The following is a 22559-nucleotide window of genomic DNA, read 5'->3' as shown; positions in this document are numbered from 1 at the left end:
AGAACTAGAGGGCATAGGTGTAAGGTGAAACAGGAAAAATTCAAAAGGGATCTGAAGGGCAGCTTTTTCATGCAGAGGATGGTACATGTATGGAATGAGCTGCCAGAGGAAGTGGTGAAGGCTGGTGCAATTACAACATTTAAAAGGCATCTGGATGGGTACATGAATAGGAAGGGCTTAGAGGGATAAGGGCCAAGTGTTGGCAAACGGGACGTGATCAGTTTAGGATATGTGGTCAGCATGAATGAGTTAGGCTGAAGGGTCTGTTTCTGTGGTGTACATCTCTATGTTTATCCTCTGGAGGACCTCCACTCTCCTCTAATTGGCCAAGTGTCCATCCTAAAGGATGGTGATTTGCAGCATTCTTGCAATCAAGAGGGTACAGACATTGCCAACATGAGGTGTGGAGGAAGGGGAGGTGATGCTGCAGTGGCTTTATTACTAGATGATAAATCCAGAGACCCTAGGTAATGCTCTAGGGACCTGCGTTCAAATCCGACCATGGCAGATGGTGGAATTTGAATTCAATAGAAATCTAGAATTTAGGTTCAACTGACGATGACATACCTGTTGGAGGAGAATTCATTAATGTCCTTTAGGGAAGGAAACTGCTATCCTTACCTGATCTGGCCTACTTGTGACTCTAGACTCACAGCAATGTGGTTGACTCTTAACTGCCCTCTGAGCAATTAGGAATGGTTAACAAATGCTGACTGAGCCAACAATGTCCACATCTGTAAATGAGTAAGTTTTTTAAAAAAAACAATGATAGAGTCAGCAATGCATCAGGAATAGAAGGAGAAAAGGGGTCTAGGTGGTCAACAACACAGTGACCAATCAGGTTGTAAGTTTGCTCGCTGAGCTGGTAGATTTGTTCTCAGAAATTTCATCACCATGCTAGGTAACATCATCAGTGAGCTTGTGATGAAGGACTAGTGTTGTGTCCCGCTTGCATGGTCTGTTGTGGTGTGTGATATCACTTCCGGTTTTTTTTCTGAGATGTTGGTAAATGGGGTCCAAATTAATGTGTTTGTTAATGAAGTTCTGGTTTGAATGCCAGGCCTCTAGGAATTCCCGTGCGTGTCTTTGTTTAGCCTGAGCCAGGATGGATGTATTGTCCCAGTAGAACGAAACGCCAATGGAGATCTGTAGACCAGCTCACACTGACCAGATACCAGCAACCATCCCAACACCCACAAATGGAGCTGGATCAGGATATTATTTAAATGAGCCACAACACACTGCAGCACCCAGGAACTAAGAGAAGCTGAGGAAAAACACCTGTATAATGTATTCAGGAACAATGTGCAACTGATAAGCTCAGTCCACTGATACCTACACAACAGACCTGAACAAGAAAACACAATACACCCAGAAACTATAGCCACCCATCCACATATTAAAGACATCTCAGAAATGATGACCAGACTACTCCAGCCCCTAGGCATCTTGGTAGCCCACAAACCTACCATCACACTGAAACAACTCCTTATGAATTTAAAGGACCCCATACCAACAACTAGCAGAATGAACATCAGAGACAAAATATCCTGCAAGGACTGTAACAAACATTACATTGGACAGATGGGCAGGAACCTAGCCACCAGGATACATGAGCACCAACTAGCCACCAAAAGACATGGACAACTATCACTAGTATCCATACACACAGACAAAGAAGGACACCACTTTGACTGGGACAACACATCCATCCTGGGACAGACTAAACAAATACATGCATGGGAATTCTTAGAGGCCTGGCATTCAAACTGGAACTCCATTAATAAGCACATCGATTTGGACCACATTTACCAACCTCTTAGAAAAAGAAACGGAAATGTTATCACCCACCACAACAGATTAAGACACACAAATAGAAAGCGGGATAGAACACCAGTGCTTCATCGGAGGTTCACTGATGATGTCACCTAGCATGGTGAAGAAACCTCAGAGAACAAATCTACCAGCTCAGTGAGCAAACCTACAACCTGAGCTACGAATCTTCTCCAAAATCACAGTGACCAATGGTTGGACAAAGCAGGGCAGGAATGCTACAATATCCTGGATGTTAACCCTGGGAAAGGTGCTGGAGATCAGATCAGGTAATGTAGGTCAGTCAGGGCCCAGCTGATGAGTCAATGGGATATAATCTGTGCAACAGGATTTTGAACAAACTGGTATTTACAAATGTGAGTATGACCAGCAAGGCATTGGAATAGAGAGCTGTGAGAGGTAGGAAAAGCAGAAATGAACCAGCCAGAGATGAAGAAGAATGTTCTGAAGGTGAAAGTCAATATTCTTTGTGATAAAGAGAAAGAGTTCAGCTCAGGATTGTAGAGCTCAGTGATGTTGTGGATGATGTGGTTCAGGGCAGGAGGCTGGAATCAGTGAGAAATGCAAGATGATTGTGGCGGTGGTTGAAGGTTTGATCTTTCAATGTTTAACCCATCAGTTTCATCTGTAAGCCAACAACATACCAAGGAGAGCTGCTGGACTCAGCACATATTGTTCATTTCTTAGTTGAGGTATCCTAGAATTCCAGGTCATGATTTGGAGGTGCTTTTGTTGGACTGGAGTGGACAAAGTTAAAAACCACACAACACCGGGTTATAGTCCAACAGGTTTATCTGGAAGCACTCACTTTCGAAGTGCTGCTCCTTCATCAGGTGGTTGTGGAGCAGAATCATAAGATACAAGATTTATAGCAACAGGATTGTAGTGTCGTGGAGTGTAATATTAAACAAATTTAGATTTAGTCTTTCATCTTTTAGAATGACCATGTTAGTTTTGGTTCTTTCATATGTAAATCCTAAAGCTTTTTTAAAGTTACAATCTCAAGGTAACTTAACAATAGGTGCATCTCAGCTCAGACAATGCATTGAAGGTGTGCAGTTAAAGTCTTTCTGCATCCCAGTACTGTATACAGAATCTTACATGGATTTATGCAGTTTTTGAGCAAAATAATATGTAATTCTGCAAGTACAAATTCACCCCACAAATTTATATGTGTGTGCGTGCAGGGAATGCCGAGTGCGTGTGTGAATGTATGGGTGTGAGTGTCTGTGAGATAGTGTGTGTGTGAGTGTAACAGGGCTTAAGTCTGTGAGAGGGTGCATGTGTGGGTGTGTGTGTGTGTGAACATATAAGAGAGAGCTTCTGTATGAGAGAGAGCTTGTGTCTGCGTGAGTGTGTGACTCACACACTCTAGAAGGGCTCCAGAAGCAGCAGAGTCCCTGAGTAGCAAGCAACTGGTGCAGCAGAATTTTGCATCTTCAGATCTTGAAGCAGGCACCAGGCAAGCGACACGTAGACTGGAAGATTAGAGGAAGAAAATAGGGCAAGTTGCTAGTTGTGGGGTTTGGGGGGAAGCAATTGGCGGGGGAATGTTAAATGAGGTTTGAAGAAGAGCCGGTTGCTTATATTGTCACAGTTTGTTTCAGGGTACGGAGATCAAGAGCTCAAGGTTCTGGGTTGAAGGTATTTCAGGAACATAAATAGATGCTTCAGTCACTTGTCTCCTTGGAAGAGAGCATTGTACACAGCTGGCAACCAGTTGAGAAACAACTTACACCACAGATTCTCTGCACTGCACATTGTTATTAAGCGACATGAAGCATTAGAAGCTTTTTCAAACATGGCTAGTGAGCACAGTTGAAGCATCTCTCAGGAATGCTGGCACTGGTGCTGTTGAGACATTGAGCTTTACACTTGATTATGTGCTAACAGTGAGCTTTAACACATTCACAGTGACACCCGAGCCCCAGTGTAAACAGTCTGCAGTCATGTAGATCACTAACCAATGTGATGACTCAGCCCACAGCAGGTTTAACATGTAAAACTCGACACGATCTCACAAGCTGGTCTCTAATTCCAGTAGTGTCTTGTCTGCAACTGCCACTGAAAACTAAATAGGACAAATTCCAGAATCAAACAGGGCCTCTTCCAAGTTAATTTAGAGAGCATATTAATTTTGCTAGAAAGGTCAAGTGCAGAAAGCACTAACTAAATTCCCTGCCTACACTAATTGTATAATTGCAATTCCAGCCATAAATTCAAAGGGGTGTGTGGAAGGCATTAGTGATGGAAGGGGAAAATTCACAGAAAAACTCACTGACACATTAATCATTGGGAACAATTAAAGGGAGTGTCAGAATGAGACAGTTTTTTAAAAATCAGCAAGCGTTTGAAGACCTTCTAAGATATTTCACCTGATCAGAAGCATTTACCAAGACTGAAGAAACAGGGAATTAAGCAATAGTAGGCAAAAGTGGAAATATGGAAACTTTTTAAAGTTGGCATTAGCCTGTAAACAAATTCTGGAGGGCACAGAACTTGAACCCCTATTTAATAACTGAGGCTGGGGTCAGACAAGGTGCTGAGGTCAGCGTTTTCTTACTTTATCATCTCATTATTGCATTCCAACAAGTCAAGTTGTGTCACAGTTAGAGGGAAATATAACAGTTACAGATGATGGTGTTTATCCTTGCATGTCAATTTTATGCTGCAATGTGAGTCCTTGCAGTAACTTGCAAAGCTTTGCATCTGCCTCTCAGTCTCTGAGAAGAGACTGCTCAGTGGTTATTGATAAGTGGATATGCCAGTAACTACAGAATTGCTGAGGGGCACTAGAGTTCTCCAGGTTGTAGGTGCATTGCAGATGCCAAGGTTTCCAGTATGTGGATTCGTCCTTTATGGAAATGGTGCCCTTCCTATTGTGCAACATTTTGATGTAGCCTCTCAGTGTCACAGTCAATGGTACCTTGCACCTGTGGGAAGCCGGCTATGTTTCTGAATCCCACTGCCCAGGCTGCAGCACTGACCTCATCATTGGAGGAATGGAATAAATTAGTGTAACTGTATACAGATGGCATCAGTTAGTGTCTTCATTCATTTGTGAGTGGATGACTGAGAGATCCCACACAAGGTCACCTGTTGCCCCCTGGAAGGAGCCAGTCACATAGAAGTTCAAAGTAGTTGTCACTTTTACAGCCACCAGGAGAGGATTGTACCCGCTCCAGCAGGTCTCTGGTTCTGATCCAGCTGCTGGCATTGTTCCATCACGATGTTCCATGACGTACGGAATTTATGTTGACATTGCATCTTGCTCATCCTGAGGAAATGTGAGTGAGTGAGTGAGTAACACATGTACTGAGTGTTCTGTGTTCTCAGAGTCCTTCCCATCCCAGTCCATTTCATTATACTCACAGTACAGTGTAGAGGAGACCTGCTGTGTGTCTCATACTCTTGGAACTGATACAAGTACAGGCAGTATCCACCACTTTTAAACTGGGGTAATAACATCTGCTTAGATCTCACTGTGCAATTTGCAAGAGTCAGGGACATGATGGACATTGCCTGTGACCAGCATTTGAACCCTAACCACTTTCTGACTTCATGTGTTTGGCATGCACAATGATATGATTGCAAGTGAAGTGCGGCTGCATTCTGCAAATATACGATTGATGCCTTTGCCCCTTCATTCTCTTCCTGTTCAGCAGAGATAGGGATTGTATGTTTGCCTATCAAATTGACATTAATTCTGCATACCTTGGGAACCAGTGTATGTACTGTATTTACATTTCCGGAAGGCATTTAATAAGAACTAACAAAGTTACTGTGGAAAATAGAAGCTCATAGTTTAAGGTATAGCAAGGATAGAAGATTAGGCAAAAGTGAGGACTGCAGATGCTGGAGATCAGAGTCAAGGTTAGAGTGGTGTTGGAAAAGCACAGCAGGTCAGGCAGCATCTGAGGAGCAGGAAAATCGACATTTCGGGCAGGAGCCCTTTATCAGGAAGGATAGAATATTGACTGTCTAATAAGAAACCAAGAGTATGTATAAACTGGTATTTTCTGCTTGGAAGAATGTAATGGGTGACATGTCCCAGGATAAATACTGGGCTCTCAAAATTTTACAATTTGTATAAATGACTTAGATCAAGTGGCTGAAGGTATGGCCGCTAAATTTGCTGGGGATACAAAGATGCATAGGGAAGTAAGTTGTGAAGAGGGCAAAAGGAAGCTAGGAAGGATTTGGTTAGGCTAGGTGGGTGCTCAAAGATCTGGTAAATGAAGAATAAAATGGAAAAATGTGAAATTAGCAATTTTAGCAGGAGGAATATGAAAGAAACATGATCTAAATGGCGAGGGATTGCTGAGTTCGGTGATGAAGAGGGAATAAGATGTCATAGTGCATGAAAAGCAACAGTTAATAAACAAGTACAGCAAGTAATTTTGACAGCCTGTAAAATGTTATCTATTGTGAGAAAATTGAATACAGAACTAGAATGTTGCACAAGGCATTGGTGAAACCACATCTGATATACTGTGTGCAGTATAATCTCACTATTTAAAGAAGCTTCTTGTGATATTGCTGTGACCTCAGATGTTGCACTCTATTTAGGCATTGCTCTGGTCACTGCACATAATGGAAAAATACTGGGAACCTGTTGTGGCAACCATTCTGTCGCTTGAGCCTCAACTGGACTTTACATGATATAGGTGAAGCTATGGCTTTCACTCCTGCAAAATCATTCCCCAGACATAAATCAAATCCATCCACAGATAATTTCTTAAATACCTTAATTACCAATAGTCTAGACAAGTCACACTCCAATTGGACTTTGTACAATGGAACTGGGATATCATCTCCTCGTATCCCATTTTAACTTTCATTGAACCTTCTTTGGAAAACTGAATCTTTCTCCAGCAAGAGAGAATTTGACTGGCCCCTGTTTCTCAGAAGTTTTGTTATGGGCTTGGATGTTTCATTTGAAGAAAAAGGAGTTACCTTCCCTTTGAACAAAGATGCTTCCTGTTAGTCATCCACCCTATGTACTTCTGTGTGGCAGTATTTATCTTCAGTTTTCCATTTGTATTTAAAACTACAACCTGATCCATTGCCTTTTTTCTTGGAGGTTGTCTTTTTGGGCTGAATCTTATGAGCTCCAATAAGTCCCATGGATTTCCCCTTCAACTTTTAGCCTGCTGAATAAATGTTTCATATAGTTACAATGGAAACACACTTTGGCTTTCAGTTTACACCTCTACCTCAGTATTTTCCCTCTGATCTGAGAAGGGGACCTATCTTTACCTTGGATACGTGCCTTCCTTTCACATTCATATTTTCTATCTCCTGTGAGTTTATGAGAGTGATGAAAAATAGCTTTACTCTAATAGTTAGCTCATAATTGTCAGCCATTATTGCTGTTTGTCTAGCAGTTGTAACCCTTTGCTCCGTGGTGAGTTTTTCCCTTAAAAGAATGATCTCTTTAATGTCTTCAAACATGGTTTTAGTTTCTAATGCGCTTATCCATCTGTAAAAAATAGTTTGCTTAACTATTTCAAATCTAGATATGCCAGGCTATTCTTTAAACACTGTATCCTTTGCCTAAATGTCTAATGTACTAATCTGTGGCAAGCTAATATAGTTATTTTTTAAACAGTGCCATTTTCCCAAGAAACCTCCTCCATAGTGAACATAAATTTCCTTTGTTTTACCTGTCAACTGACTCTGCATGGGAAATGTCTTTTTCTGCCCAAGTCATTTGCTCAGTCATTTTCTCAAATGAAATGAAGAAATGCCTCCATTTCTACTTCCTGAAATGTTGACAGAATCAGTGCAAATGTCAACTTTTACTGAACCTCAAGTAACGACACATGTGCTCCCACCAGAAGCTGCATTAGCATCTGATGTCTCCTATTTCAACTGCATCATTTTAAGTTTATATTCATATTCCCTCACTTGCTCTTTGTGATTCTAATTCTAATTTCTATTTCCTATCTTCTTAATTCCATCTTCCTTTATTTGTATTTACCTTCCAGCTCCATTTTCTTCTCAGACTCAAGCTGTTTACTTGTAACCTGATCCTATTGTTTCACTACCTAGTGTACCTGGTCTCTTGTATCTTTCCTTTCGATCCATATATAGTGCTAATACCTCAATTACATTTGCCTTTTAGGCCTGTCAGGCAATGCTATCTTTAGGTTAGCCGCTGATTCATTCAACCTGGGCTGTGAAAGTTCCCTTAATTCAATCAGGGCCAACTGTGCCATCTGCAGGAAATTCTTTCCCAATTCCAGTGCCAAGTTTCACGAGCAATCCAGAATTTGATGTCGCCTTCATCTGTATTATTTACCTATACCACACCCAAATCCTCATTGGTTCTGTTCTAAATTTGATTCCAGTTAAGCCCCCAATCTTTGTCATACCTCACTGAAAAGAAATTCCAAATATTCCTACCATTGTTTCAAAAGTTAAAGATTTAATAAATATATTCAAAATTCCCCAATTTACTTATCTTCTTAAACCCATGAAATAAAAAGCATGAACCAGGATTCTACATTTAATAAGAATCACCATTTCTTACAATAAAATGTAGATTCTGGTTGCAGGAAAACAACAATAACAAGGTTCCCCATGGGAGACTGATTAGCAAGGTTAGACTGCATGGAATACAGGGAGAACTAGCCATTGGATACAGAACTGGCTCAAAGGTAGAAGACAGAGAGTGGTGGCAGGGGATTGTTTTTCAGACTGGAGGCCTATGACCAGTGGAGTGCCACAAGGATGGTGCTGGGTCCTCTACTTTTCGTAATTTTTTTAAATGATTTGGATGTGAGCATAAGAGGTACAGTTAGTAAGTTTGCAAATGACACCAAAACTGGAGATGTAGTGGACAACAAAGAAGGTTACCTCAGATTACAATGGGATCTTGATCAGATGGGCCAATGGGCTGAGAAGTAGCAGATGGTTAAATTTAGATAAATGCAAGGTGCTGCATTTTGGGAAAGCAAATCTTAGCAGGACTTATACACTTAATGGTAACATCCTAGGCAGTGTTGCTGAACACTGGAGTGCCGGTTCATAGCTCCTTGAAAGTGGAGTCGCAGGTAGATAGGATAGTGAAGAGGGTGTTTAGTATGTTTTCCTTTATTGGTCAGAGTATTGAGTACAGGCGTTGGGGTGTCATGTTGCGGCTGTACAGGACATTGCTTAGGCCACTTTTGGAATATTGCATGCAATTTGCAAAGGATGTTGTGAAACTTGAAAGGGTTCAGAAAAGATTTATAAGGATGTTGCCAAGGTTGGAGGATTTAAGTTATAGGGAGAAGCTGAATAGACTGGGGCTGATTTCCCTGGAGCTTCAGAGGCTGAGGGGTGACCTTATAATATCATGAGGGGCATGGATATAATTAATAGACAAAGTCTTTTCCCTGTGGTGGGGGAGTCCTGAACCAGAGGGCATAGGTTTAGAGTAAGAGGGTAAAGGTATAAAAGAGACCTAAGGGGCAATCTTTTCATGCAGAGAGTGGTGCATGTATGGAATGGGCTGCCAGAGAAAGTGGTGGAGGCTGGTACAATTACAACATTTAACAGGCATCTGGATGGGTATATGAATAGGAAGGGTTTGGAAGGATATGGGCTGGGTGTTGGCAGCTGGAACTAGATTAGCTTGGGATATCTGGTCGGCATGGACGAGTTAGACCGAAGGGTCTGTTTCCATGCTGTACATCTCTATGACTCGATGACAATGAACTGTCAAAATGCAACATAAAGTTCTAACACCCTACAGACAAATCACAAAACAAAAATGATGTTATAGGTGGAGGGAGTAGATGGGAAGGTAGTTCAACGATCCCTTTACCTAGCTTTCACTGAGATTATGCTTTTGCTTAACTGGGACTTACAGTTTTTTGATCTCTTCCCCAGATACTTTCTCTTGCCTAAAGGAGTCACAGAGCAATTGGTTCACAACTTATAAAGTCTCTGACTTAAGCAACATCTTACAGAAACTGATGAAGGATAATAAAGTGGCTTTCATCAGGCGTGAAAGACTTTACAGAAAAGAACACATCTGCTCTTTATAGAGGTCAGAAGGCTTCTGGATATTTTGTTCCCATCCTTAAGTTACCTGGGAGCCAATTATATAGTTGTCTGTAGGTAAAGGCCTTTGTCATCACCAACTAGCCACCATTCCACAGACCAATTAGTGAGTTGTTGCCCGCCATATCTTATTTTGTACACAATCTCTGGTCCTGTTTCATCTGCAACTAAACATCCTCCAATGGTTGATGAAACAACAGTGTAAACAACACATACAATTAGTGTGGTTAGCTTCTTTTTAAACAATGCTCCAAACGAATTCACGATGTGTGGTTTTAAAGTCACTCCTTTCCCCATTTCAGTCCACAATCAAAAATACAAAAAAAAAGATGGTCTTTGCAAGTAAAAGATGGATAAGCTAGTAGAGGAAGATGCGACTTGATTGAAACTTATACTATCCTAGGGGGTCTTGGACAGGATGCATGTGGAAAGGTTGTTTCTTCATGTGGGATAAACTAGAACTGGGGATCACTGTTTCAGAATAAGGGATTGCCCATTTAAGGCAGGGATGAGTAATTTTTTTTCTCACAGTTGCAACACTTTAGAATTCCTTTCCTCAAAATGTGATGGAAGCAGAGTTTTCAGATATTTCGAAGATAATTGTAATTAGTTTCTTGATAAACGAAGAGTGAAAGGTTATCCCAGTAAGTGGGAGTATGATCAGCCACGATCTTATTGAATGGTACAGCAGGCTCAAAGAGCTGATTGGTCTATGCCTGCTCGTAAACTGTGTGCTCAGATTTACAACACACCAGACACTAAAACTGATCTCCTTATTTCTAGAACAAATTCACAGACACCAACTATTTGCAGAATGCAGAGGGCAAGCATTTTATCAACAGAACTCTGAGATTATACTTTCCACTAATACATCATACAGAAATGGAATTGTAATAAGAACATGGTAAAAACATGCTATAACGCATGTTTCAGTAACATAAGTTCACTGTAACGCGATTGATGAATTAGGAACACTGTTTCTAAAGTGCAAACTTTTAAAATGTGTGTTCGCTGTAATTTGATTACATTACCAATGCTTTAAACAACCATCACATTATAGAAGACCTACCCGTACAAAACCAAGGGGAACACAGCAATATATAACTTTAAATTCACAAGATGCTTTTACCATTAGAATTTCTCATCAGTGGTGTGCATATTGGAAATTTCAGTACAGTACCTGGGATTTTTGAAAGCATCCTGAGCACTGACAGCAGGGGAGGATGACATTCATGTTTTCCCAGTAAATAATAGAATTAATTAATTGGTGGAGTTTAAGAAAACAGAAAGAAAATTCAATCTCCATGAAATAACTCCTACATCAGGCTATGACAACTTCATTTGCAGTGCTATTCGATTTCAAATACGAGTCATCACCAATTTCTTCATCTCATCTCATGATAGTTTTTGCTGTTTTTAAATTACAAAGTGCATGTGCATTCTTTTCTGTTGATGTATTGTGCAACATGCAACTCAATGCTAGAATCCTACAATATCCAAGACATTATTCGAGAAAACTTCAATGTGCTAAACGTATTATATGTACTAATGTTTTACACTGATAATACACTGAAATTCAATTAATATGGGGAAGGTTAGGAAGCAATGTCATAGCGTCATAGAACCATAGAGATGTACAGCACGGAAGCAGACCCTTCAGTCCAACTCGTCCATGCCGACCAGATATCCTAAACTAATCTAGTCCCATTTGACACCATTTGATCCATATCCCTCTAAACCCTTCCTATTCAAAGACCCATCCGATGCCTTTTAAATGTTGTAATTGTACCAGCCTCCACCATTCTATACACACATCATGCTTTGTCTGAAAAAGTTGTCCCTTAGGTTCCTTTTATATCTTTTCCCTCTCACCCTAAACCTATGCCCTCTAGCTTAGGATTCTCCCAACCCAGGGAAGAGCCTTTGCCTATGTACCGTATCTATGCCCCTTGCAATTTTATAAACCTGTATAAGGTCAACCCTCAGCCTCCGAAGCTGCAGGGAAAACAGCCCCAGCCTGTTCAGCGTCTCTTTATAGATTAAACACTTCAACCCTGGCTGCATCCTTGTAAACTTTTTCAGAATCATTTCAAGTGTCACAACATCCTTCCAATAGGAGGGAAACCAGAATTACATAGAATATTTCAAAAGTGGCCTAATCAATGTCCTGTACAGCCGCAACATGACCTCCCAACACCTGTGCTCAATGCTCTGACCAATAGAGGCACGCATACTAAATGCCTTCTTCACTATCCTATCTACCTGTGACTCCACTTTCAAGGAATTATGAGCCTGCACTCCAAGGTCTCTTTATTAAGCAACACTCATGAGGTCCTTACCATTAAGTGTATAACTCCTGCCCTGATTTTCCTTTCCAAAATGCAGCACCTCACATTTATCTAAATTTAACCATCTGCCACTCCTCAGCCCATTGGCCCATCTGATTAAGATCCCATCGTACACTGAGGTAAGCTTCTTCACTGTCCACCTGCAAATTTACTAACTATATCTGCAATGTTCACATCCAAATTATTTACATAAATGGTGAAAAGCAGTGGACCCAGCACCATTCCTTGTGGACACCATTGGTCACAGGCCTCCAGTCTGAAAGGCAACCCTCCACCACCACCCTGTGTCCTCTACTTTTGAGCCAGTTCTGCATCCAAATGGCTCCCTCTGTTCTTCCTGTGTTCCATGTGCAGTAATCTTGCTAATCAGTCTACTGTGAGGAACATTGTTGTACAGTTTACTGAAGTCCATGTAGATCACATCCACTGCTCTGCCCTCATCAATCCTCTTTGTTAATTCTTGAAAAAAACTAAATCAAGTTTGTGAGACATCATTTCCCATGCACAAGGCCATGCTGACTATACCTAATCAGTCATTGCCTTTCCAAATACATGTCCCTCAGGATTCTCTCCAACAATGTGCCCACCATGATGTCAGGCCTACCTGTCTATAGTTCCCTGGCTTTTCCTTACCACCTTTCTTCAATAGAGGCACCACATTAGCCAATCTCCAGTCTTCTAGCTCATCACCTGTGACTATCGATGATACAAATATCTGAGCAAGGGGCCCAGCAATCACTCCCTACCTTCCCACAGAGTTCGAAAGTACACTTGATCAGGTCCTTTGTCTTCTCATGTAAATGGAAAAAAAAGTTGCATTGATGTCTTCATGATGTTATTGTTGTTTATATCTGGAAGACACCTCTAGAAAAAAAAAGATAAAATAAGAATTTCAGGAATTTAGTGATGGTGACAAGTACAGCAATGGTTCAGAAAGGGCCAGTTAGATAGGGTAAAGAGCTGGAATAGCTATATACATCAAGAACAGATGAGACTTGGGCGACATGATGAATCAGCTAGGCATCCCGGTTTGATTCCACCCTCGGGCGACTGTCTGTGTGAAGTTTGCACATTCTCCCCGTGTCTGCGTGAGTTTCCTCCTGGTGCTCTGGTTTCCTCCTACAATCCGAAAATGTGTAGGTTAGGTAGATTGGCCAGGCTAAATTGCCCATAGTATCCAGGAATATGTGGGCTAGATGGGTTAGCCATGGGAAATGCAGGATTACAGGGGTAAGTTATGAGGCCGGGTCTAGTTGGGAGATCTTTGAAGGGTAAGATTGTACTTGATAGCTGGAATGGCCTGCTTCCACGCTATATGGATTCTATGAGAGAAGATGGAACAATGATAAAGGGGTGCTTTCCAACATGAGAAGAGGAAAGAAAGTTATGAGTTATAAGCCATGAGGGATAAGTTAGCCTGGGAGTGCAAAAAATATAAAGATTAGTCTAATATCCATCTGCAGATACAATTGGCTGCATACTATGTGCCCCTGCTGTGTATACTTTTGCCAGGGGTGCAGCATGTAAATAGGTTGGGTGGCTATCACACATTCCCACCCAGCCCTGAAATCACCCCCATAACATGCCAAATGGGTAGATATCAAAATTGGCACCTACCATTTATTTAAATAGTAAATTATAGATGAATTAGACCTGTTCACAAGCCTATTGACCTGAATTATATGTCATCCACTCTGTAATGTCGTTGGCATGGGCTGATGGGAGTAACGTATGTATTAAAAAAACAGGGAGTGAGTGGAGGTATTATTTTCACACACTGGGGTCAACCACCTGATGCGAGTAATGCCCACCTCCCCCCACTTCTTTCGTCCTGGCTGTTGTCCAAAACCCACTCCATTCCGATAGTCTCTCTCCTCAAGGTGGCCAAATGCTTTGTGCACAACACTCCCAATTCACCTTCTCCTGAAGAAATTGGGCCCCTTCTGTGGGACTGGTTGCAGTCCTGGCAGCACTCCCCACTGATCCCTTGGCACTGCCAAGACAAGGAGAGGTGGGACTTTCTCCCATTGAAGAGGCCAATGTACTTCCACCTATATGCAGGAACTAATGGCTGTGGGATAGGATTCGTCTTGGCTCGCTCACCACTGACCAACTTTCCTTTAGCAGGAGTAAGCAGCTGACCCCATCCCCTGCCCCGTGAAATTCTGTCCGTCAACTAACCAAACGTTTTCTAGCATGAGGGTAGTGAAGTGAGGTGCTTTTATTACAGATAATACTGGAGATTTGCCGTACACTCCCCAGCACTGTCTAATTATCAGGCAAGGTTATGAACATACAGCTAATGAATTGCTAAATATGAGCTGCCATCTCCAATAAAAAAAACTGCCAAGGGATCCACAGACCAAATGGATAGTGATTGACAAGCTGGTCAAATCTAGTGTTCTGACCACTTACTATTGGGATAGGCTCAGTGATCTTTCTAGGTCATTAAATGGTTGATAGAGCTCGTCTGTTTTTTGAAGAATAGGGAGCATGTCTGCCAGTTAAATGGCCTCTCCTCCTACCCAGTTAAACTGATTGAATTACTAACTATCAAAGTAATATAATCTCTTTAAATATTTATTGCAAATACCCCTCCTACTTCTAGAGTGCTGCTTAGACATTTCCAAGTGTCTTAATTGTTACACAAATATGTTTAGACCAGAGAATTGAGAGCTACCCGTGCTTCACTTATCAGCTGGAAGGTTTGGCAGCTCTTCGCCATTTAAAAGCGGAAAGAAAAAAATGTGTCATTTTGGGGAAGAGGTTCTAGAAATTCCTTGTCCGATCAAGTGACCCTAGTTATCTGTCATGGTGAGGCACAAGCTGCTATGTACGTGGAAGTGAACAAAGCTAAAAATTGCACAACACCAGGTTATAGTCCAACAGGTTTATTTGGAATCACTAGCTTTTGGAGTGCTGCTCCTTCATCAGGTAGCTAGTGGGACAGGATCACAAGACACAGAATTTATAGTCAAAGATCAAAGTGTCATACAACTGATGTGATGTATTGAACAAACCTAGATTGCTGTTAAGTCTTTAAACACACAGAATATGGAAGTGAATGCATCAGGAAGTGTGTCTGTAAAGTACCTGATACGTTACTTGTCCTGCACAGTAATGTCACATTGGTTGATTTTTTTTCTGAAGAACTTAGATTGGGAAATTCCACTGGAAACCACAGTGGCGTGAGGCACAACACTTAATCAGTCCAAAAATTCAAGAAGTGCCAGAAGAAAGAAACATACGTACGATTATGAAATAGCTACTGCTGAACGCAGTACACTTCTTTAATGATGGTACTTTTTAAATTAGCTTCTGTTTACTTACTGTTGCTCAGCTACCCCTGACATTCAGTATCCATAGGCGTGATTTACATCTGATGTGGGGTGTGCCAGGAAATGTTTTGTTGGAAGCTACTGGTCGCAAACTAACATTTCCAGTTGGTTCACACTTTGTCTGATGTCTGCCAGGAATTCAAAGGCTGAAAATGGATTGGCACTCTTGTGGGTGGAATTCCAGTGTGCTCTATCTCTATCATTTCCCTACCTCCCACTCAACCTGATTACCACTCAAAAGCAGGTAAACAGCAATGGGAAATCTAAATTCAAATAGGGGTTTGGTTTTCTCCCATTGTTGTCCTTTCCTGAATTGTTCCCAGTTCTGTTTCTACCTAGTAAAGGATCTGACTTAGCATACATGATCACTGAGCAGCAGGAACTTGCAAAGCAAACAGAAAGCTGATTTGTATGAGTACATATTGTGAGGCCCTGCACCACTGACAAAAGCATTGAGAAGAATCAGAAGCTTGCAGCTTAGGGGAATATGACGATCAAAATTAAAGCTGCTTTCTTCCCTTTTTTGAAAAGCATGCTCAGGAAATTTAACTCTGTTCTATTTTCTCCTCCGAGAATGTAAATTGTTGCTGAGGTTGCTTCCACCCAATATTTCAACCTGAAAGTATTTCTTGCAATATTTTTGAATTATTAATGGACTGTAAACAGCAATGGAATTGATCCTCAAGGCGCCTACTTGAGCTGTTCAGTCTGTTGTGTACCTTTCCATGCTGCTCCCAAGTGCAGTGTTATTCAGTGAATGTAATTTACTGGAAGCAACCATTCATCTACATGTTCACCTGCACAAACAGAATTTGGCATGAGTCCTTGTTAGATGTATGTACCGTAGAAATGAAGCTGTCAATTGAGAGATCTCAGTTTTTGATCTCTGACACTCCACCAATGCATATAGGGCATTTGATTTTCAACTCCCCACTGGCTAGCTGTTCCAAAATCTGGAATAGAATAATTTATTATTATGTATCTTTGTAATTAGGTGGGTAGGATTTCAGATTCAGTGGGAATGCTGCATTGATGGGCTTTTCCCTTGGCTGTTTCAGTTAGTGCTCAATCTCACAGACCTTTTGTGGTCAAGGTCAACTCAAGGTTAGTGGCAACCTTCCAGCAAATTTCACATTACTTCTGGTTCTTTTGGTAGGCGAAGAGAGAAAAATGGTCACAAAGGCAGCTGTGACGTGACACATGGGTGAGGGATAGGTTGATGTAGGGAAGGCTCCAACTGGATGGGAAATTCAGTCAGCTCGTAATATCTTGCCTTGTTCAGAGCAATTGATCATATTTCAATCAGTTGCATCAGGCAAAATTATCCTTTAACTTTTAATCTCTCGGACAGAGTTGTTGACAGTAATAATGGGATAACTATTGGATGACATATTGCTGTAATTAATACATACAAATATAGGCAAATGTATTTAGATTTGGCCTAGAATCAAAAGCAATAGATCAAAATCTGCAAATGACAGCAAATGGTGATTTGTCGTTAACACGGAAAACTTCAACAAAATACAGGAGGCATTAATATACTTGAAAATGGGCATGTAACTAGCAAATGAATATCAATAGGTAAGTGTGAGGTAAAAATTTTAATAGGAAGAATAACGAGAAGTATTGGAAAGTAGGTGTTAAAAAAGGTTAGATGAATATAGGGAACTGTGGGTACAGATTACTAGAAGAGGTTTTGCAGGTTCATAATGTCATTAGAAGCAAACAATGGACAACCTGTTTATTTCTGGAGGGTCCGAACTGAAGAGCAAAGGAATTATCTGAAACATGTTTAGAACATTGGTTCGGCTGCACATGAAGTATTGTGAACATAAAAGATATATAGGGGTAAATGTAGAAACAATTTACAAGAATGATCTCAGAACACAGAGGTTATAATAATCAGAAGAGATTGAACAGGTTGGGGCAGTTTTCTCTCATAAAGAGAATGCTGAGGGTAACCTAATTCACACCTTTAGGAATTTAAACATTTGTTGTGTTGGAATTTGGGGTCACTTTAAAACTGAATTTTTCTATTACCTCCTCTGTAGCATGTGATCTTATTTGACTACTGTTACAGCAGTGAATAGCTTTCCAAATTTTGAGCAAATGTAAACAAAAGGAATGTACAAGTCACAGGTCACAAGAATCATCAGACACACTGAGTTCACGATGATCCACTGAATTGATGTCAAAGATCTAACGGTACCGTACCCTGTTATCAATGTAGTGTTGAGGAAATAAGACATCCTATTTTTAGAAGGAATAACAAACTAACCTTCAGAAAGAGGTGGGCAAAGTTACATCAGTCATCCTGATTATATGAATAGCTGTCCTCTAGTTCTTGGCTGAAAGAATTGGCACAGCATCAACTAGAAACAGGGTATATCAACAAGTGATCAGGGCAGAGGGCAGTCCTCATCAGGCAGGGTTCATAGAATCCGAATTGTGTGGAAGCAGGCCATTTGGCCCATCAAACCCTCACTGACCCTCTGAAGAGCATCCCAGCCAGACCCACACCACTCGTCATTTTTAAAAATTATTTGGATGCGAACAGAGGAGGTATAGTTGGTAAGTTTGCAGATGACACTAAAATTGGAGGTGTTGTGGATAGCGAAGAAGGTTACCTCAGAGTACAACAGTGTCTTGATCAGATGGACCACTGGGCTGAGGAGTGGCAGATGAAGTTTTATTTAGATAAATGTGAGTTGCTGCATTTTGGAAAGGATAATCAGGGCAGGGCTTATACACTAAATGGTAAGGTCCTGGGGAGTATTTCTGAGCAAAGAGATGTTGGAGAGCAGGTTCAAAGTTTCTTGAAAGTGGAGTCGCAGGTCGATAGGATAGTGAAGAAGGTGTTTGGTATGCTTTCCTTTATTGGTCAGAGTATTGAGTACAGGAGTTGGGAGGTTATATTGTGACTGTACAGGATGTTAGTTAGGCCATTTTAAGAATATTGTGTGCAATTCTGGTTTCCCTCCTACAGGAAGGATGTTGTGAAACTTGCAAGGGTTCAGAAAATATTTTCAAAGAATTTGCCAGGGTTGGAGTGTTTGAGCTATAGGGAGAGGCTGAGTCGGCTGGGGTTACTTTCCCTGGAACGTCGGAAGCTGAAGGGTCACCTTATAGAGGTTTATAAAAATCATGAGGGGCATGGATAGGGTAAGTACATAAAGTCTTTCCCCTGGGTTGGGGGAATCCCACACTAGAGGGCAGAGGTTTAGGATGAGAGGGGAAAGACTTAAATGCGACTTAAGGGGCAAACTTTTCACGCAGAGGGTGGTACATGTATGGAATGAGCTGCCAGAGGAAGTGGTGGAGGCTGGTACAATTGCAACATTTAAAAGGCATCTGGATGGGTATATGTATAGGAAGGGTTTAGAGGGATATGGGCCAAGTGCTGGCAAATGGGACGAGATTAGTTTAGGATATCTGTTCAACATGGACCAGTTGGACTGAAGGGTCTTTTACCATGCTGTACATTTCTAGGACTCTAAGACCCTAAACCTGCAACCCTGTATTTTCCATAGCAAATCCACCTAGCATGCATATCTCTGGACACTACGGGTAATTTACCTTGGTCAATCCACCTAACCTGCTCATCTTTGGATTGTGGGAGGAAACCAGAGCACCCGGAGGAAACCCACGCAGACACGGGGAGAACATGCAAACTCCACACAGAGAGTGGCTAGAGGCTGGAATCAAACCCAGGTCCCTGGCGCTGTGAGGCAGCAGTGCTAACAACTGAGCCATCGTGCCGACTGATTGGGCACTTGTAGGGGTCAGTCCTCACCGGGGAACTGTCTTCTTTAGATTAAAGATGGATCTGAAGTAATTAAAGGAAAATTGAGAGAAGAGTTCTCTATCATTTCAGCTCGAGAGCAGAATGCTGCATTCACAACTTTAATGAGGAGGACACATTCAGTATCAGTGATAATTGGGAATGGCTCACGGATACTGAACGTGTCTAATTCATTGTCTAATTATCTAATGCATTACAACTAAACTGCTGCTTCTTAACAAACTTGAACTGTTGGCCTCAGTGCAGACCTAATGTGGCTGTCTGTCGGCCTGGCACGGCTGTTTCCCAGTGTGGCATGGCAGTCTCCTGAACCAGTGTGGCTGACTTCCAGCCTAGCGTGGCGGTGTCTCCTGTCCCGATGTTGTTGTCTCTTGGTCCAGCATGGCTGTTTCTTGGCCCAGCGGGGCTATTTCCTGGCTCAGCAGGGCTGTTTCCTGGTGTGGCTGTTTCCCGGCCCGGCGGGGATGTTTCCTGGCCCAGCGGGGCTGTTTCCCGGCCTGGTGTGGCTGTTTCCTGGCCTGGTGTGGCTGTTTCCTGGCCTGGTGTGGCTGTTTCCTGGCCTGGTGTGGCTGTTTCCCGGCCTGGTGTGGCTGTTTCCCGGCCTGGTGTAGCTGTTTCCCGGCCTGGTGTGGCTGTTTCCCGGCCTGGTGTAGCTGTTTCCCGGCCTGGTGTGGCTGTTTCCCGGCCTGGTGTGGCTGTTTCCTGGCCTGGCGGGGCTGTTTCCTGGCCCAGCGTGGTTTTCTCTCAGCCTGGTGTGGTTGTCTCTCAGCCTGGTGTGGCTGTTTCCCGGCTCGATGTGGCTGTTTCCTGGCCCGGTGTGGCTGTTTCCTGGCACGGCGTGGGTGTTTCCTGGCCTGGCATGGGTGTTTCCTGGCCCGGTGTGGCTGTCTCTCGGCCCGGTGTGGTTGTCTCTCAGCCCGGTGTGGTTGTCTCTTGGCCTGATGTGGCTGTCTCTCGGGACGGTGTGGCTGTCTCTTGGCCTGATGTGGCTGTCTCTCGGTCCGGTGTGGTTGTCTCTCGGCCCGGTGTGGCTGTCTCCTGGCCCGGTGTGGCTGTCTCTCGGCCCGGTGTGGCTGTCTCCTGGCCCGGTGTGGCTGTCTCTCGACCCGGTGTGGCTGTCTCTCGACCCGGTGTGGCTGTCTCTCGACCCGGTGTGGCTGTCTCCTGGCCCGGTGTGGCTGTCTCTCGACCCGGTGTGGCTGTCTCCTGGCCTGGTGTGGCTGTCTCTCGACCCGGTGTGGCTGTCTCCTGGCCTGGTGTGGCTGTCTCTCGACCCGGTGTGGCTGTCTCTCGACCCGGTGTGGCTGTCTCCTGGCCCGGTGTGGCTGTCTCGGCCCGGTGTGGCTGTTTCCTGGCCCAATGTGGTTGTCTCCCGGCCCAGTGTGGCTGTCTCCCAGCCCAGTGTGGCTGTCTCCCGGCCCAGTGTGGCTGTCTCCCGGCCCAGTGTGGCTGTCTCCCAGCCCAGGGTGGCTGTCTCCCAGCCCAGTGTGGTAGACTCTCAGCCCGGCTTTTCTGTCTGCTAGCCCAGCATGGTGGTCACCCGGCCTGGCAGTCTCTCAGCGACCCAGAGTGGCAGTCTTTTGGCTCAGTGTGACATTCTCCTAGCATGGTTTCTGGCTGGACCTCTGGTATCACGATGAATCCAGAGCAGTCTCCTGGCCTCAAGAGCCCTGAAGTGAAGCCCAATGTGGTCTGGAATCAAGGCCCAGTGTGGTCTGGACTCAAGGCCCAGCGTAGTCTGGAATCAAGGCCCAGTGTGGTCTGGAGGCAAGGTGGTTGCGTGGATTGGTTTGTAAGGACTGTTGTTCTGGATGTTTTATACCTTTATTTTATAATTTATTAATTTGATCTGTAATGCTGAACTTTCATTTTATTTTTCTATTTTTTTCCTGAGAATTTGTACATAAGAAAGTGCACTGAGGTACATTTGTACCTAAAATGGCACTGACTTGTAAACTTTTCACTGTACTCGCTTGAGTACGTGACAATAAAGATAATCAATTCAAACTTAATACACTATCTGAAAATAGTCACTTCAAATACTTCTTGTGAAAATATTAGTTCCTAAGAAATATACAGATTATAATTCCTGCACCTGACTAGAAAGACTTTATGTGAGTGAGGCTAACAAGCTGTTGACATGGTGAGGATTCACCAAACCACTCACATTAGGAAGCTTTACATTTTGGGCTGCTGCTTCACCTTAATGGGAAAGAGGGAAGAGAATGTACGGCAACTGGGATGGGATGGCAAACAGTGAAATTTTGCTTCATTCAATGAATATGTACTTTCAGTCTGTCAGGTTTCGGGCCTGAAACATAACTCTGGTGTCAATCTCATCTCTCAACCATAAAAATACTCCTGACATTTGTACCATTTCATTTGCTTGAAAATTTGTCCAGTCAAGTGTATCTGTGTGATAAGAAGTGGTATATTTAAATTATTTTCATTTTCTCACAAAGCACAAATTGTGTTACGTGCCCATCGTCTGCCTGGTTCTGCACAATTGCAGTGCCACTTGAGCTGGGAGAGTTTACTGCAGTCTTCCATGTTTGCCAAAGTACCTGTGGGGTCCGAAACCAAGGCTGAAGAGCCCCACCTACCCTCACCTTGGAGAGTTGACCTGCAATCGTTAGACAAGGCCATCAGAACAGCATTTGGGAGGGTGCTGCACTCACAGCAGTCTTTTGGATTCAAGCTCAAACCCAACCAGTCTGACTCAGAGGCAGGAATATTCACACTGAGCTAATGGTTACACAGGCCAGTCATGATCTAAAATTAGTCCTGTTTGAACAAAGTGTACTCTTGTCTCCATTCATGGGACTATCTGATAACAGATTCAAACCCTTCACCCTTTAAATGAGACAGGACCTCAAAGCTCACTGCCCTAAAAGGCATTTTCTTTTTTGCAGAATCTCTAAATGAACTGTCTGTCGTCATAGATATTTTGAGGTAATTAATTACTCAGCAATAGGTGTGCACAATTACTTCTACCCGATCTTTATGCAATCAAGGCTTCTAACAGAATAGGTCATGGATCCATCGATTCATACAACGCAGAAAAGGCCCTTTGGCCCTTTGGGTGGCACAGTTACCACTGCTGCCTCACAAGGCCAGGGACCCAGGTTCGGTTTCAGCCTTGGGCAACTGTCTGTGTGGAGTAGGCACATTCTCCGTGTGTCTGTG

At 42.8% G+C, this 22559-nt stretch overlaps 1 protein-coding gene across 1 annotated transcript in view; it reads right to left on the bottom strand.

Annotated features, from left to right (window-relative positions):
• The window catches only part of LOC140486289 (immunoglobulin superfamily member 3-like), a 95053-nt gene extending 82028 nt beyond the window's left edge, over nucleotides 1-13025 (bottom strand). Inside the window, exon 1 of the mRNA XM_072585218.1 lies at nucleotides 12980-13025. The gene's annotated coding sequence lies outside the window, so the exon portion shown is untranslated. The remainder of the gene's footprint in view (nucleotides 1-12979) is intronic.
• Between the last annotated feature and the right edge of the window lie 9534 nt (nucleotides 13026-22559).

The sequence above is a fragment of the Chiloscyllium punctatum genome, chromosome 15, assembly GCF_047496795.1.
Source record: "Chiloscyllium punctatum isolate Juve2018m chromosome 15, sChiPun1.3, whole genome shotgun sequence".
Taxonomy (NCBI): domain Eukaryota; kingdom Metazoa; phylum Chordata; class Chondrichthyes; order Orectolobiformes; family Hemiscylliidae; genus Chiloscyllium; species Chiloscyllium punctatum.
The sequence above is the reverse complement of the archived record's forward strand: the minus strand, read 5'-3'. Positions and strand labels throughout refer to the sequence as shown.